The sequence below is a fragment of the Lactuca sativa genome, chromosome 6 (assembly GCF_002870075.4).
Source record: "Lactuca sativa cultivar Salinas chromosome 6, Lsat_Salinas_v11, whole genome shotgun sequence".
Classification (NCBI taxonomy): Eukaryota; Viridiplantae; Streptophyta; class Magnoliopsida; order Asterales; family Asteraceae; genus Lactuca; species Lactuca sativa.
The window spans coordinates 110,377,878-110,393,494 of NC_056628.2; positions in this window are offsets into that span (position 1 = coordinate 110,377,878).

Below are 15,617 nucleotides of genomic sequence, written 5' to 3' on the forward strand. Positions count from 1 at the left end.
TAAAACGTGCCTTTGTGTACAATTCAACAAGTAGTAGAACAAGCATATGAGTCGAAGTTTATCTGTTCCTTCTAGAAATAGAAGCGATATCCGGGCCCCTCGATGATTTTGTTGTGACCTCTGTACCGGCCGGTCAGAACTGAATTGATGTGTTCGATTAAGTTCTTTGTCAAACAAATCGAAAATCGGGAAACAAACTGCTGGACAATAAGTACGACGTTGTTCCATGTATTTGTCCGGCTGATATCATGAGAACAGAGGATTATGTGATCACTTATCTAAAATGGCGCTTCATAGTTCGACAGAGTCTTCACTGTTCGAGGGAGTTTTCGAGAGCTACGATTGTTGGTTGGTTCCTGAAGTTATAGGCAAATATAGTTATTAGACTTATCCAAGTGGGAGTCTGTTGGATAAGGTGTCTAAGTCCATAACTTATTTGGTATATACTTGACCCGACCGGCATGGTCCATTTGGGTTGCATCTCATCCAAACTATTATGGATAATTTTATGAGAGTTATACACATATGTTTATTAATATATTATGAGTTATAATATATTAATATGAAGTTACGTTATTTAATTAGTTTTAGTCTTAAATTAATCATGGATTAATTTAGAGATTAAAAGGAATACTAATTAAATTATGGGCTATTTGTTTTATATAGTGTGGGCTAATACTCATTTGTTAATGGGCTAGGCTTATGTGGAAGTCCATGGATGATCCATGGAGCTTTTAACCCATGGATCCTTGGAAAAGGAAAAGACATGGGTTATTAGGGTTTCACCCTAACCATGCATACTATATAAGCATGCTTATGGAGCATGAAAGAGAACCTAAGATAGCCTAAGATAGAAAGCTAGTGATCTAGTGTGTGTGTGCATGTGTGTGGCCGATTTATACAAGGTGTATATACTCTCTCAAAGTTTTCCAAGAGTTTGTGGTGTTTGTGATTCCATTTGAGGCATTCACACTATTGGTGCTTGGCCCTCAAACTCCTAAGAACCCAACACACCAAAAGGTATGTAATCTCTTCTAACTCTTTTATGTTGAAATGTTCCCCATGCCATGTTAGATAGGTTATAAACCTTGGAAAATTATTATTTTGCATGTATTTAGACAAACATAGATCCAAGGTTTATTAGGGTTGCATGCACACTTAGGAAGTGTTAGATTGCTCAAAACCCAACACCCTTATCTAATGGACAAGTCATTGACAAAGGTCAGAGTTCATCGATAAGGTCAGAGTTCGACAGAAGCTTTTGAGAGCTACGATTGCCAGTTGGTTCCTTAAGTCATAAGCAATATTACTTTTAGACTTATCCAAGTGGGAGACTGTTGGATTAATGTCTAAGTCCACAACTATAATTGGTAAGACTTGACCCGACCCGACATGGTCCATTTGGGTTGCATGGCATCATGCATTTGGATAGACTATAATGAGAGAAATAAGACACTTATGGTTATTAATATATTATAAGTTCTAGTATATTAATAATAAGAATAATAAGATTATTTAATTAGTATTGATCAAGAATTAATCTAGGATTAATTAAGTGATCAAAAGAAGACTAATTAAATATATGGGCTGATTGTGTAAATCATCCATACTTGTATAGTGGGCTAATGCTCCATGGATAATCAAGTTGGGCTAAAACCCATAGGATGGTCCATGGATGCTCCATGGTGTATTTGTACCCATGGATCATGGAAATGAAAGGCCATCTCAATTAGGGTTTACATGGTGTAACCCTAACTATATAAGCATCTTATTCTTGACCAAAATCGGCTACTAGTGTGAGTAATGAAGGGCTAGCCGATTTCATGAGTTGTAGATTTCTCTCAAGTTATTCCAAGTGTATTTGGTGTTGTGTGAACCATTTAAGGTGTCACACTCGGGGCACTAGGCAGTCAAGCTTCATGAAGACTTTCTACATCAAAGAGGTATGTATTCTATCTTGTTACACTCATTGTTTTGTATGCTAGATTAGGATAATACCTTGGAAGTTCTTATTTGCATGTATAATAGAGAAAACATAGATCCAAGTTATTTAGGGTTGCATGTACACTTAGGAGTGTTAGAATGCTCAAAACCCAACAATTGGATGAACTGGAAAGACCTTTATGACTATATATGTACACATGATATATAACTAATATTTAAACGACCTTCGGACGGGTACCCAATATCCCACCAGACCACATCCAAATCGAGGAAAAGGAAACAGGGTGGATAGCCTTCCTAAGTCTTTTAAACATTTCTTATATAACTATACATATAGAGGCATGCAATTTATAATATAAAAGCATAAAATAAGTTTTGTAAAACCTTTGAACATAATTATTATCTTAAGAAAAGATCGACTTGATGTCAATCTATAAAACGGTTTGAAGGCATGGGTTTGATAAAACAGTTTAGTATAAAGAAACATTTGTTTGAAACACAATTGTAAATAAGTTTGAAATGAAACATATGGAATAAAAGGTACAATGTAATAAGGAGTTTTAAACACATAAACTGTTTATGAAAAACATTTGAAGGAAACTGTTTGGTAAAACGGCTAATGAGTAGCCAATCATTTGAATGCTGCTTATTAATCACATGTGATTGATATAATAATTAGCATAATTCTACTTGTATCCCCCCCCCCCATAAAACATTTAAAAACAGTTAAAACATTGATGAAGGAGTATGAACTCACTTGTTGTGGGTGATACGGATGAACTGAAGAGGTAGGACTGCTAGGTGTCAAGTGAAGACTTTAGACACACACAATGATCCTAATTACATATGAAGACATATGTATATAAACAATTAGTGATTATAACACTAATTAAACATGTATATATATCCTAATGCGAGGAAAACACTTTGGTCAAGTGCTAGGAGGCTAATGGGTTGCAACAAAGGAGTTCAAGACCTCTTATGGGAGTTTATGGTCAAAAGACCATATGTGTTGGAGTTTACGGCCCAGGGGAGTAAACTCCTGGCCGTAAACTCTCTATAGGGTCACTAAATGAAGCCTAACATTATTACAACTTAAGTGGTGAAGTGCTTCAAGGCTTAAACAAGTGTTTGGGTGGGTTTAAGGCCTTAAAATGGCATTGCTTGATGTTCACGGCCCTGGGACCACTCCCCCATGAGTTTACGGCCATAAACTCATGGTAAGGAGTACCATTTGATTTTTTGAGGTTCCTAACACTTCAAGGATATGATATATGTTCATAAGGAAAGAGTTAGGGTGTCATTTGTCCCATTTATAGGGGTTTACGGCCCAAGAACTTGTCTTGGCCGTAAACTCCTTTATCCTTGTGATTCCTTATGTTTTCTAGGCTATAAACACTTTAGGGTACATGTCTAAATTAGTCTCTTTGCTTAAGGAAGGTTTTTAAGGCATTTTGACACTTAAAAATGGAGTTCATGGCCCAAGAACTTCCTCGGCCGTGAACTCACTTCTAGCCTTGATTATTAATTGTTTTGTGGTCTAAAACATGTAATGGTGGCTTCTAGTTTGAGTTCCAAGGCTTTGAGGGACATTGGGCACTCTTTTGGCCCTTAAAAAGGAGTTTACTCTCCAAGTGTTGTTGGGCGGTAAACTCCCGAATCTTGGGGTTTTGATCTGATTTTGATGTTATAAAACACAATCTAAGCTATATAATACAACTAGATAGAAGTACTCATGATTTGGGATAAAAACCCAAAGATCCGTGAGAGAGAAATTGACTTTTCTCTAGTTGGAAATGTAACTAACGAATGAATATGGTTTAGATTTCTATATATAGTCCTACGATTTTTGGCAGAAAATATTTTTATTCCTGGAATGAACTCTAATATCATAGAGTATTGGAATAACAGTGTTGCACAAAACCTTAGTGCATCCACTCTCCTGATATCTCCTTAAGTGCTAAACCTGAAATACTCAAACTTATACCCGAAGTCTGGAAATTCTTTATAACTGTTCTACTTCTATTCGCTGGATATGGTTTTTTCAAAAAGGAAATTTCGGGTTGTCACAGGAACCTTCTAGATTAAGGCCTTTGGACGAAAATATGATGGATCCCCATCATAATTTCGTTAGGTTTCCCAGCCCAAAGCTCAACCATCACACTTTTGACAATATATGCCCCTTTATTCAATTAATCTCTTTTAGTCACCAAATTAATGACTAATATTAATCAAAAAATATGATATCTCCTTTAATATATTATTCTTATAATATATTAATAAACCATAATATCTTCTCTCTCTCTCTCTCTCTCTTAAATAACCTTGTCAAGTTGCTTTGGTGAAGGCAACCCAAAAGGACCATACACAACCAGGTCAAGTACATACAACATATAGTTACGGGCTTAGACACTAATCCAACAGTCTCCCACTTAGATAAGTCTAGTAACTATATCTCTCATATGACTTCAGGATCCGATTAGCAATTGTAGCTCTTACACGTCGCTGTCAACTCTAATCAGTAACCCGTCCTTCAGATAGGGGATCTTATAATTTTATGTTCTAGATATCATGCTGACAATACTTATTGTCTAGCATTTGTTCCTCGACCTCTGATTTGTTCGACATAGAATTTAGTTGAACACATCAACTTCATTTTGACCAAGCCCGACACATAAGTCAAACCAAATCATCGAGTGGCCAAATATCGCTTTTACCCTCTTAGGATAAAAGGAACAGAAAAATTTCGACTTATATGCTTTTATTATTCACTAGCTAAGTCACACACAATAATGTGTTTTATAACATCAAGTTACTGATGCGTTTTCGAATTATCAATGTATAATCAACCAGCAAACAATAACCGTATCTCTGGGTTTAAAGATTATATGATATTATCATCTTGCGATCACTTGTAATAAAACAGTGATACCAGCAAGCGCGGGTTTATTCCAATGCTCAAATCATATTCATAAGCACTCATGAACTTTGTAGCAAACTTTTTCTATGCCCAAAACCTTTTTGACAATCTACAAACAAATTCATGATAGTCTTCATTCATACCTACTTCCAAAATATGAACGACTGTGGACTGTTTAAATAATCTTATTATTCAGGAAGTCAAAACATGCAAAATTGAAAAAATAGATAAATAACCAACAAAAGATAGTAGCTTTACTCAAAAATAAAACAAATTTATTTAATCATCAAATGTCAAGTACAAATTATCTATTACACGTTTCTTGTCTATCTAATCTAAACTTATATCGTCCTTCAGCCCAATGTTCCTAGCGTTCTGCAAGTGTTTGACCCTACTCAGTCCCTTCGTAAGGGGATCTGCTAGGTTTTCTTCTGACGATACCCTCTTCACAACGAGGAGTCCCTCTTCTACCCGATTTCTAATAAAGTCGTATTTTCTTTCGATATGTCGAGATCTTCCATGATCTCTTGGTTCCTTGGTTAAGGCAACCGCTCATTCATTATCATAGAAAATTTCCATTGGATCCTTTATGGATGGCATAACTCCAAGGTCTCCAATGAAGTTCTTCAACCATATAGCCTCCTTTGATGCTTCGCTCGCCGCAATGTACTCTGATTCGGATGTTGAATCAGCTATGGTCTCCTGCTTGGAACTTTTCCATGTCACTGCTCCTCCATTTAGGGTAAAGACCCAGCCCCACTGCGATCGGTAATTATCTCAATCTATCTGAAAACTAGCATTACTGTACCCTCGTACCCTTAAGTCATCACTCCCACCAAGGACTAGAAGCCATTCCTTGGTCCTTCGTAGGTACTTAAGAATATTCTTAACCGCAATCCAATGAGCTCTACCTGGATTCCCTTGATATCTGCTGACCATGCTCAAAGCGAAGGCAACATCAAGGCAAGTACTTGCCCACATAGGTAGCGATCTTTGCTTTCATCTTCGGCCACCAATACAGTTTCTTGAGGTAGCGATCTCTTGCCCACATAGGTAGCGATCACTTTCCCACATAGGTAGCGATCTCTACTTTCATGTTCGGCCACCAATACAGTTTCTTGAGGTCAAGATACATCTTTTCCGAGCCTGGATGCACAGAGTATCGAGTCTTATGAGCCTCATTCATGACCACGTCTCTGAATCCACCAAACTTCGGTGTCCAGATCCGACCCACAAAGTAATGAACTCCGTCATCCTTGATTTCAAAATTTTTATCCATTCCCCTCAAGGCTTCACCCATCACATTCTCTGCTTTCAAAGCCTTCTTCTGAGTGTAGAGACCCATTTTTATAACGAACGGTGAGTGCGGAAGAAATAATCTTGAGATTAATCGTGTATCAAAAATATCAAGAACATATGATGAGTTCATAGAAGATGAAAAAGAAAGAGAGAATATTCATAAGAACTTGGTGGGAGAGAAACTCTCCTTGGGTGGGAGAACCCACCACTTTTTCTCTCTCTAGAGATTAATGTTGGATAAGGTGTCTAAGTCCATAACTTATTTGGTATATACTTGACCCGACCCGGCATGGTCCATTTGGGTTGCATTTCATCCGAACTATTTATGGATAATTTTATGAAAGTTATACACATATGTTTATTAATATATTATAAGTTATAATATATTAATATGAAGTCATGTTATTTAATTAGTGTTAGTCTTAAATTAATTATGAATTAATTTAGAGATTAAAAGGAAGCCTAATTAGATTGTGGGCTATTGGTTTTATATAGTGTGGGCTAACACTCATTTGTTAATGGGCTAGGCTTATATGGAAGTCCATGGATGATCCATGGAGCTTTTAACCCATGGATCCTTGGAAAGGAAAAGACATGGGTTATTAGGGTTTCACCCTAATCATGTACACTATATAAGCATGGTTATGTTGCATGAAATAGCCACTAGTGGCACTAGTGTGTGTGTTTTTGTGTGTGATCGATTTCTATGTGTGTATACACTCTCTCAAAGTTTTCCAAGACTTTGTGGTGATTTGTGATTCCATTTGAGGCATTCACAGTATTGGTGCTTGGCCTTCAAACTCCTTAGGAATTGAACTCATCATCAAAAGGTATGTAATCTCATCTAATTCTTTTATGTTTAAAAGTACCCCATGCCATGTTAGATAGGTTATGAACCTTGGAAAATTATTATTTTGCATGTATTTAGACAAACATAGATCCAAGGTTTATTAGGGTTGCATGCACACTTAGGAAGTGTTAGATTGCTCAAAACCCAACAGTGGTATCAGAGCCTAGGCTTGCTTGTTTGATACTTGATGCAAAATAGTGAAAAAAAGTTGAAATTGTTGCTTTCTGGCTGATGGACTCGCCGAGTCCTTGGGGGGACTCGCTGAGTTCAAGGAAAAATTCATCCTACTCGGCGAGTAGGTTCGTGCACTCGGCGAGTAGAATGATCAGAATGCAGAATTTCGACTTTGCTGCTAGAAATGGACTAGAAACATTACCCTAAACTGTTTTGGTGTTTTAAAACTTGTTTTAGTTGGTGTAATGGTTGTTCTAATCCATTTACAATAGCATATATCAAAATTCCATGATTTTTATGTGTTCATATAATTCTTGAAATTTTGATGATCATGTTCATGTTCTTATGAATTTAGAAGATGATAGGAATTATTTGCTGGATTGTTTAGAATTAATTGTTGATCATTTATGTGTTTTAATGGAGTCCATAATTTGTCCTCAAGTTATGGATATCCAAATGTCACTTTTATTTAACACACACTTAAAACACATAAGTTACATGAAAATGAAGAGTCTTCATTTTTATGAACCTTTAATTCATAAGTTATGAAATGAAAAGTCTTGGATGGTTACAAAAGATGAAGAGTCTTGTCCTTAAGTTATGGAGGTTCAAGAGTCACTTCATTAATAAATATATAAATAAAGTGTAACCTTAATTAATTCCATAAGTTATAAAATAAAGAAAAGTAATTCTTTTATTAGTTTAAAGTCTTCCATAACTTGTCCTCAAGTTATGGAACTTGAAGAGTTTTTGGATTAAAACTACTTTAAACACATAAATCATGGAATTAATTAGTTTTGAATAGTTTCAAAACTTGCCCTCAAGTTTTGGAATTTGGAAAAGTTTCACACACTTTAATAAACTTTAATTCCAACACTTAGAGTTTTAAAAGTTAAAATTCTACCCTTATACTATTATAAGATTAATGGTTAATTATTATATATATGTATAAGAACAAGTCGTTTTACCGTTAGTAGGCCTCATTCACGAAGCCGATCTATAAGGTGGGTATAAGGTTGTTGCCTATAAAACGGAGACTTAATGGGTGTCCATTCTCACCCACCGCTTGCTTGATCGGTGGAGGGTCGTTAGCCGAACGGGTAGGACAATGACTTTAAATTCTCATTAAAAGTACAATGATTATTATAAAGTAACTAAATATTTTTATTTAATTCCCAATCTTAGTTACTTTAGGAAAAATGTGAATTTGGTGCTAGCCCATGGAATTCACACTTTGTACCTTACCAAGTCGTTGGTGGAGCGTGTGTGGTTAACCGGCACACTAACTTGGACTAGTAAGGATCACGAAGGGTGACTTAATGTTTGTCATAGATCAATGGAGCGTGTGTGGTTAACCGGCACATTGATTGGGTGATAATATTAAGGGTACCAAGTGAATTGGTATGGTTATTCACACCTTGTTTTGTGATCCCAGTCACAAAATTTGAGAGGGCACACTCGAGATTGAAACATGCCACTGAAAAGTTCAATGAATCTCAAAAGATCTAGGAATTTCAAATCCAATTAAAACCTAATAAATTATTTTGTTTTTCATGGTGGAAATTGGTGAATCGTCATTCGCCTAACTTCAAATATTTTATAGCTTGGATTACGGCATCCCTCTTCCAAATTATAAAATATTGTGTTGGGTCCTAGCCTTAATATTTCATATTGGGTGTTATATTAAGGACTTTGAATCAACTAACTTGATTTTCTCCCATTATAGATGTCTGGTTCAGACAACTATGATCTTCCTAAATCTCTTGAAGATGGTGTCCCTCAACATCATGCTTCACTTCCTCTAATTATTCTCCCTCACCCACAAGTTCTTGAAAAGTTTAAAGTCACTCAATCCCTATTGGCAAAGCATAGTCTATGTGTGCTCACATCTTGGAGATAAAATCACATATTGACAAGCCGGGAGAGTTGGGTGTCAAAGTCCCGTGAAAGTTGGATGTTCAATCACTTTCTTAGTAACATAGTGAGTCTCTTTGGGACTACTATGAGGCGGACTATGACATGACCCTTGATGATGTTATCTATTTGCTTGGTGTTATGGAATCAGCAATGATTTGGAGCACCAGTAAAGCAAATTTGATTAAAAGAACAACTTCCCAAGTCTACATGGACATTGAAAATGGTAGCATTGGATATCTAGAAAAGGATTTCTCTTCCCAATGGAAAGGGATCGGCTATAGTCAACTCGGTTGACCAAATGGTAAAGAGAAAGGCTAAGTCTGAGATAGTCTCATGTGCCATTACCAAAGGGTCCATGTGTTTTGTTGCCAAAGGAAGGGGCATTGGTTGTGAAGCTGCCCTATTCACCTGAAAGGTCATAAGGTTGATCAAGTCAAGAGGTTTGACTCTACTTCGGGTAAAGTCCACTGTCTAACTCTATTAAGTTCCTATTTGGAGATTCTTATTACATAATGTGAATGGGTCACATGCTGATGTTTTTAAGAATCAAAGAAAAGATAGGAAGCTTAAAGTAAGTATATGTTGATTCTGATTGCGAAGGTGGGTTTCGATCGCATGGTTCGGTAATCAGAATTTTGAGTTGTTGCTTAAGAGTTATAATATATTGCTTATGAATAGATAACAACAAGGTTTTCATGTGGATTGTAAGGATAAGTTTTTCCGCAAAGTTTTAAAATAAAAGAAAAAAAGGGTTTTAATTTTATTTATTTTAAAAATATCCTTACAATGGCATCTGTGGAAAATTGTTGCTTATATGTTTCCAGTAATAGCAATATTGGAAAGTGGATTTGATTCTTTCATTTGTGGTAGTGTCTGAATTTACCAAATGAAGAAAGTTTTTCATCACCCAAGTTTCAATTGGACAGAAACTTGGAATCATACAAGTTGTATTGTATGATGAATGAGAATTTTCTTATTTGAAAATTAAGACTAATTCTTTGATCACATGTATATGTGAGTCAGTTGAAGGACTAAGGAATTAGGTACACTGGGTGTGCGCTGGTCAAGGTCCACCACAAAGATTTATTTGTCATGATTTACTAAAGATTAGTAAATATGATTATACTTATGAGGTTAAGTATAATTCGTAACATTGGAAAGGTTACAATGTATGACAGAACAAATGAGTAGAATCAAATTAGGCAGAAAGATAAAAGTTTCTCAAATCTGAAAGGATGGGAGAGTACTTTAGTATCGTATTTCATGATCATCTTAATGATTATGAAACCATATCACAAATTCATACTCTAAGGACGTCTTAGTGAATTGTTATGGCTAAGAAGAGAGGTCATGAATTGTTGGATTGGTTAAAATCAAGAAGATGAGTCATACTTCGTTCCAAAACAATTCTTAGAGTCATACTCCAAGATTGTAACTTTGAGTGACATAAAGGAAGATTTATTAACACTAGTCAAATGTAAGAGTAAAATGTTTTCTGCTCTTGTACATTTGAGATTGGTAAGTTGTGATGTCTTGGATGAGATAAAGACCAACTAAGACCAATTGTGTGAAGTGTTAGTCTTGATAAGAATCCGCATTGTCCCTTGAATATTTGTTTTGTCAAGGAATGGTTCTTGACTGGGGAAACTTATATGTCCAGGGGACAGTGGGAGCCTTAAAGATCCTGAAAAAGTTTCAAGATTTAATCAAGAGTAAAACCTGTAATTTATCACTAGCACACAACTTAAGGTTTGCAACCTATCGTGTTGACATAATTTTTATTTCTGTACCTACTTCAAATAAGTTGAATTTGCATGTGAGTTATCAGAGTTCAACTTGGAAGCATTGGTGGGCCTTGTGCTACCAAGGTGACAAGAAACTAAGATTGAACAAGTTTAATCCATGTAAGGCTGAATTTGTCACTAATCTTATCTTGTGATTATGGTTTTGACAAAGTCACATGGATAGGAACTCATACACTATAAAATCTAAGTGTCATAAGGTTTCTCTCCGATTCATGAAAATGATGGTGAGGAAACGCTTTCACTAAGTAGATTTTAGGTAGATATCAATTGTGTTATTTGGATTTTCAAAAGTCGTTAGTGGAGCGTGAGTGGTTAACCGGCACACTAACATGGACTTGTGAGAAATGGCAAAGGTCTAAGAAATTGAGACTATGATTACGGCATCCCTTTTCATAGTTCTTGAAATTGTTTAGACACACATGTGAGCTATCTAAGAAAGGGTGTATGAATCTAAATTTTAGAAGTCCAGCAAATTTCTGGAAATATGTCAGAGCTAGTGGGAGCATAAGTGTTATGCTGATAATCATCATGTTAGTGGGAGCATGATTATTACGTTTAGTGTTGCAAGTTAGCAATGTTAATTATAGAAAAACAAAAGTTTCAATTCGTGAAGTTGCAGGGATTGAAAAAGTCGTTTTGCTATAATTAAGGGAGAGGAAATTATACTTCATTTCAATTCTAAAGCTTAGATTGAGATTTTAATCATCTTTAGTCAAGAATATATATATGAATTTTATGTTGGAATGGTTCAACTTGAAGAAATTCTATATATATTGCGTTTTCAAAGTTCGATTATGATTACGACATCCCTCTTCATAGTTAAATTTTGAAAACATGGCAAATAAAAAATATTGTAGCAAAAGACTTGTCTACTATCATGTCTTTATGTCAAACATCATGAATCGTGTCCCATATGCTTCGGATATAGGATCGATTGCATGTGCTATAATATTCATCTTTTCTAAATTTTCCAAATGCTTAAGGCATTGAGAAGGGAAAAGTCTAGAACTAGATATGACTAAAGTGATTAAGCAATTGTCGAGGACAAATCTGAGGTTCGTCAAAGATTGGTTGCTTAAGGCATTCAAGTCTTAAGTTGATTGTTTGAAACATTATACAATGAATAATGTGTAATCAATATGGTGATAAATAAAAGGTGGTTCTATTTATATTCAAAAGGGTTCTAAGACCATATTGGATTCGATTATTATTGTGTTTCACTTTGCATGTTTTGACTTCCAGAATAGCTAGGTTATTCTTTCCGAATGACTAAGTTATTTAAACACTCCACAGTCGTTCATATGTTGGAGGTAGGTATGAATCAAGACTGTCATGAATCGAGTTTGTAGATGGCTAAATGGGTTTAGTCATAGCAATGGTTGCTACAACATTCATGAGTGCTCATAAGTTATGAGTATTGGAATAAACCCACGCTCACTTGTATCACTTCATGGAATTTATCTCGAGTGATCGTGAGACGGTAATATCATATAAATCTTCAAACCTAGAGATATGAGTTGTTACCTATGAGTTGGTTGTGCATTGATTGCACGTAAACGCATCAGTAACTTGATGTTATAAAACGTGCCTTTGTGTACAATTCAACAAGTAGTAGAACAAGCATATGAGTCGAAGTTTATCTGTTCCTTCTAGAAATAGAAGCGATATCTGGGCCCCTCGATGATTTTGTTGTGACCTATGTACCGGCCGGTCAAAACTAAATTGATGTGTTCGATTAAGTTCTTTGTCAAACAAATCGGAAATTGGGAAACAAACTACTGAATAATAAGTACAACGTTGTTCCATGTATTTGTCCGGCTGATATCATGAGAACAGAGGATTATATGATCACTTATCTAAAATGGCGCTTCATAGTTCAACAGAGTTTTCGAGAGCTACGATTGCTGGTTGGTTCCTGAAGTAACATACGCAAATATAGTTATTAGACTTATCCAAGTGGGAGTCTGTTGGATAAGGTGTCTAAGTCCATAACTTATTTGGTATATACTTGACCCGACCCGGCATGGTCCATTTGGGTTGCATTTCATCCGAACTATTTATGGATAATTTTATGAAAGTTATACACATATGTTTATTAATATATTATAAGTTATAATATATTAATATGAAGTCATGTTATTTAATTAGTGTTAGTCTTAAATTAATTATGAATTAATTTAGAGATTAAAAGGAAGACTAATTAGATTGTGGGCTATTGGTTTTATATAGTGTGGGCTAACACTCATTTGTTAATGGGCTAGGCTTATATGGAAGTCCATGGATGATCCATGGAGCTTTTAACCTATGGATCCTTGGAAAGGAAAAGACATGGGTTATTAGGGTTTCACCCTAATCATGTACACTATATAAGCATGGTTATGTTGCATGAAATAGCCACTAGTGGCACTAGTGTGTGTGTTTTTGTGTGTGACCGATTTCTGTGTGTGTATACACTCTCTCAAAGTTTTCCAAGAGTTTGTGGTGATTTGTGATTCCATTTGAGGCATTCACAGTATTGGTGCTTGGCCCTCAAACTCCTTAGGAATTGAACTCATCATCAAAAGGTATGTAATCTCATCTAATTCTTTTATGTTTAAAAGTACCCCATGCCATGTTAGATAGGTTATGAACCTTGGAAAATTATTATTTTGCATGTATTTAGACAAACATAGATCCAAGGTTTATTAGGGTTACATGCACACTTAGGAAGTGTTAGATTGCTCAAAACCCAACAATTACATTGTGAGAAGTGTATTCTCTAACTAAGGAAAAGAAATGAGCTAGCTAACTTTAAAAATGACCAACTCTCCTTTTATATAGGAGGGAGAGTATTTAAACCAACAATACAAATAAAGGGAAAATTAGAACCCAATAATCACTCGTTATTTGTGGTGCATTTACATGTACCAACATTCTCTCCCAAAATGCTTACAAATGATGAGAGATACAATAAGTGATACAAGGCTATAATACAGTAATCCGACTAGCAAGTGTAAGTGTGGTAATAAAATGAACTCAAGTGATGAAATGTCTCTGAAACTCCGAAGTGTCTGTGAAGTCTGAAACTGGCCATGAATCTCTGAAATGAAGGTCTTCAGCTTCAAAGCACAACCAATGAAGCAGTAAAGATAAGATCCAAATCTTCAAACCAATCACAATCACCCAAAGAAGGTCACCATGAGCAAGTAGAAGATCCAATAAAAGAAACACTTCATCTTCAAAAGTCTGAAAAACATCTCGAGTTCTCGAATCATAATACACCGAAATTCTTCAAAGAATAACCTGCTAAAAATGTGAAGCATTCATAAAATGAAGTCCGGATAAAAATAATGTGAGTCCAAAAACATGGTCTAGCAATGCCGAAAATTTGATCCAAGGACCAAAAATAAGTGCCACATCGCATCAATAAATAAATAATCGTCTTCAGAAGTCTTCAAAAATCCAAACTCAAACAATAATAACCAAATCCGGATGATATTCTCTCCCTATTTTTGATAACCAATGACCGGATATCAAAAATCAACAAATCATCGGATGGAGAGTGTCGGATACCAAGAGATAAGAGAAGCTCTCCCTAGATGTATGAAGGGTCTCGATAAGAAACAAGAAAGAGTAAAATAAATACTCTTGCGGTCATGAGAAAGCGGGTGACAGTTGCTGAAGTTGTGCTGAGAAAATCTGTTGTGCCAAAAATATATCCAAATATCCAAATTGCGGTGTCAGAACACTTGAAGTGGTCTTCAATAGATAATAAAGTCCACATGCTCAAGATACATGATTCGTCAACCAAAAATCATAAGCAACAAGTCATAAAATCCCATAACGTGAAGAATGCGAAACAACTTTGGTGATCAATCGCCGTTGCGGTGCAAGCGTCACAAAGATAATATGAAGTCCGACTGCGGTAGGAATATTCTTCCAATAATAACCGGCATGAAATAACCAATGTGACAATCCAAGGGTGCGGTTGTGGAAAAAATTGGTGTTAAATAAAATAATTGGTGTAATAAAAAAAAATTGGTTATAATAAAAAAATGGCTAAATAAATAAAAAAAATTGGTGTAAAATAAAAAAAATTGGCTAAAAATAAAAAATTGGCTGGAAAAAAAATACATTAATTAAAAAAATGTAGAAAAAAATATGAATTAAAAAAAGGGTTTAGAAAAAAAAAGGTTTTTTTTTTTAAAAAAAAAGAGAAGGAAAAAAGGTGGAGGGAAGGAAGGAAGGGGGAAGGGGAGGAAGGAGAAGAAGGAGGAGGGAAGAGGGGCGCCGGAGAGAGGAGGAAATGGGGGAATACGAAGTTGGAGGAATAAGGTGGTTGTTGGTTAAGTTGGTTGCGGATCAGAGGGGTAGGCGGAGGGGTGGGTGCGGTTGGGTCTGGTCTCGGATGGAGTTGGTCAGGTGCGGATGGTGTTGGTCGCAGTAGACGATGTGGTGCGAGACTGCTGCTAGGAGCGCCTGCGGTCCAAGGTGAAGTGAGCGAGAGCCTGCGGATCCGAGCTGGAATACATCCGAGGCTGCAGTCTTGAGTACCTTCGGTCCGAAGCTGAGAAGGCTCTATTGCGGGTCAAAAGGCTTCGGTTAGGAAGCAAAGGGAAGGCTGCGAATTGTTTTGGCTGAGAGGACCTCGGCTGCGGATAGAGGCAGAGAGGACCTCGGATCTAAGGCTGAGAAGGGCTGCAGGTAGGCTTATAAGGTGACTCCGGTA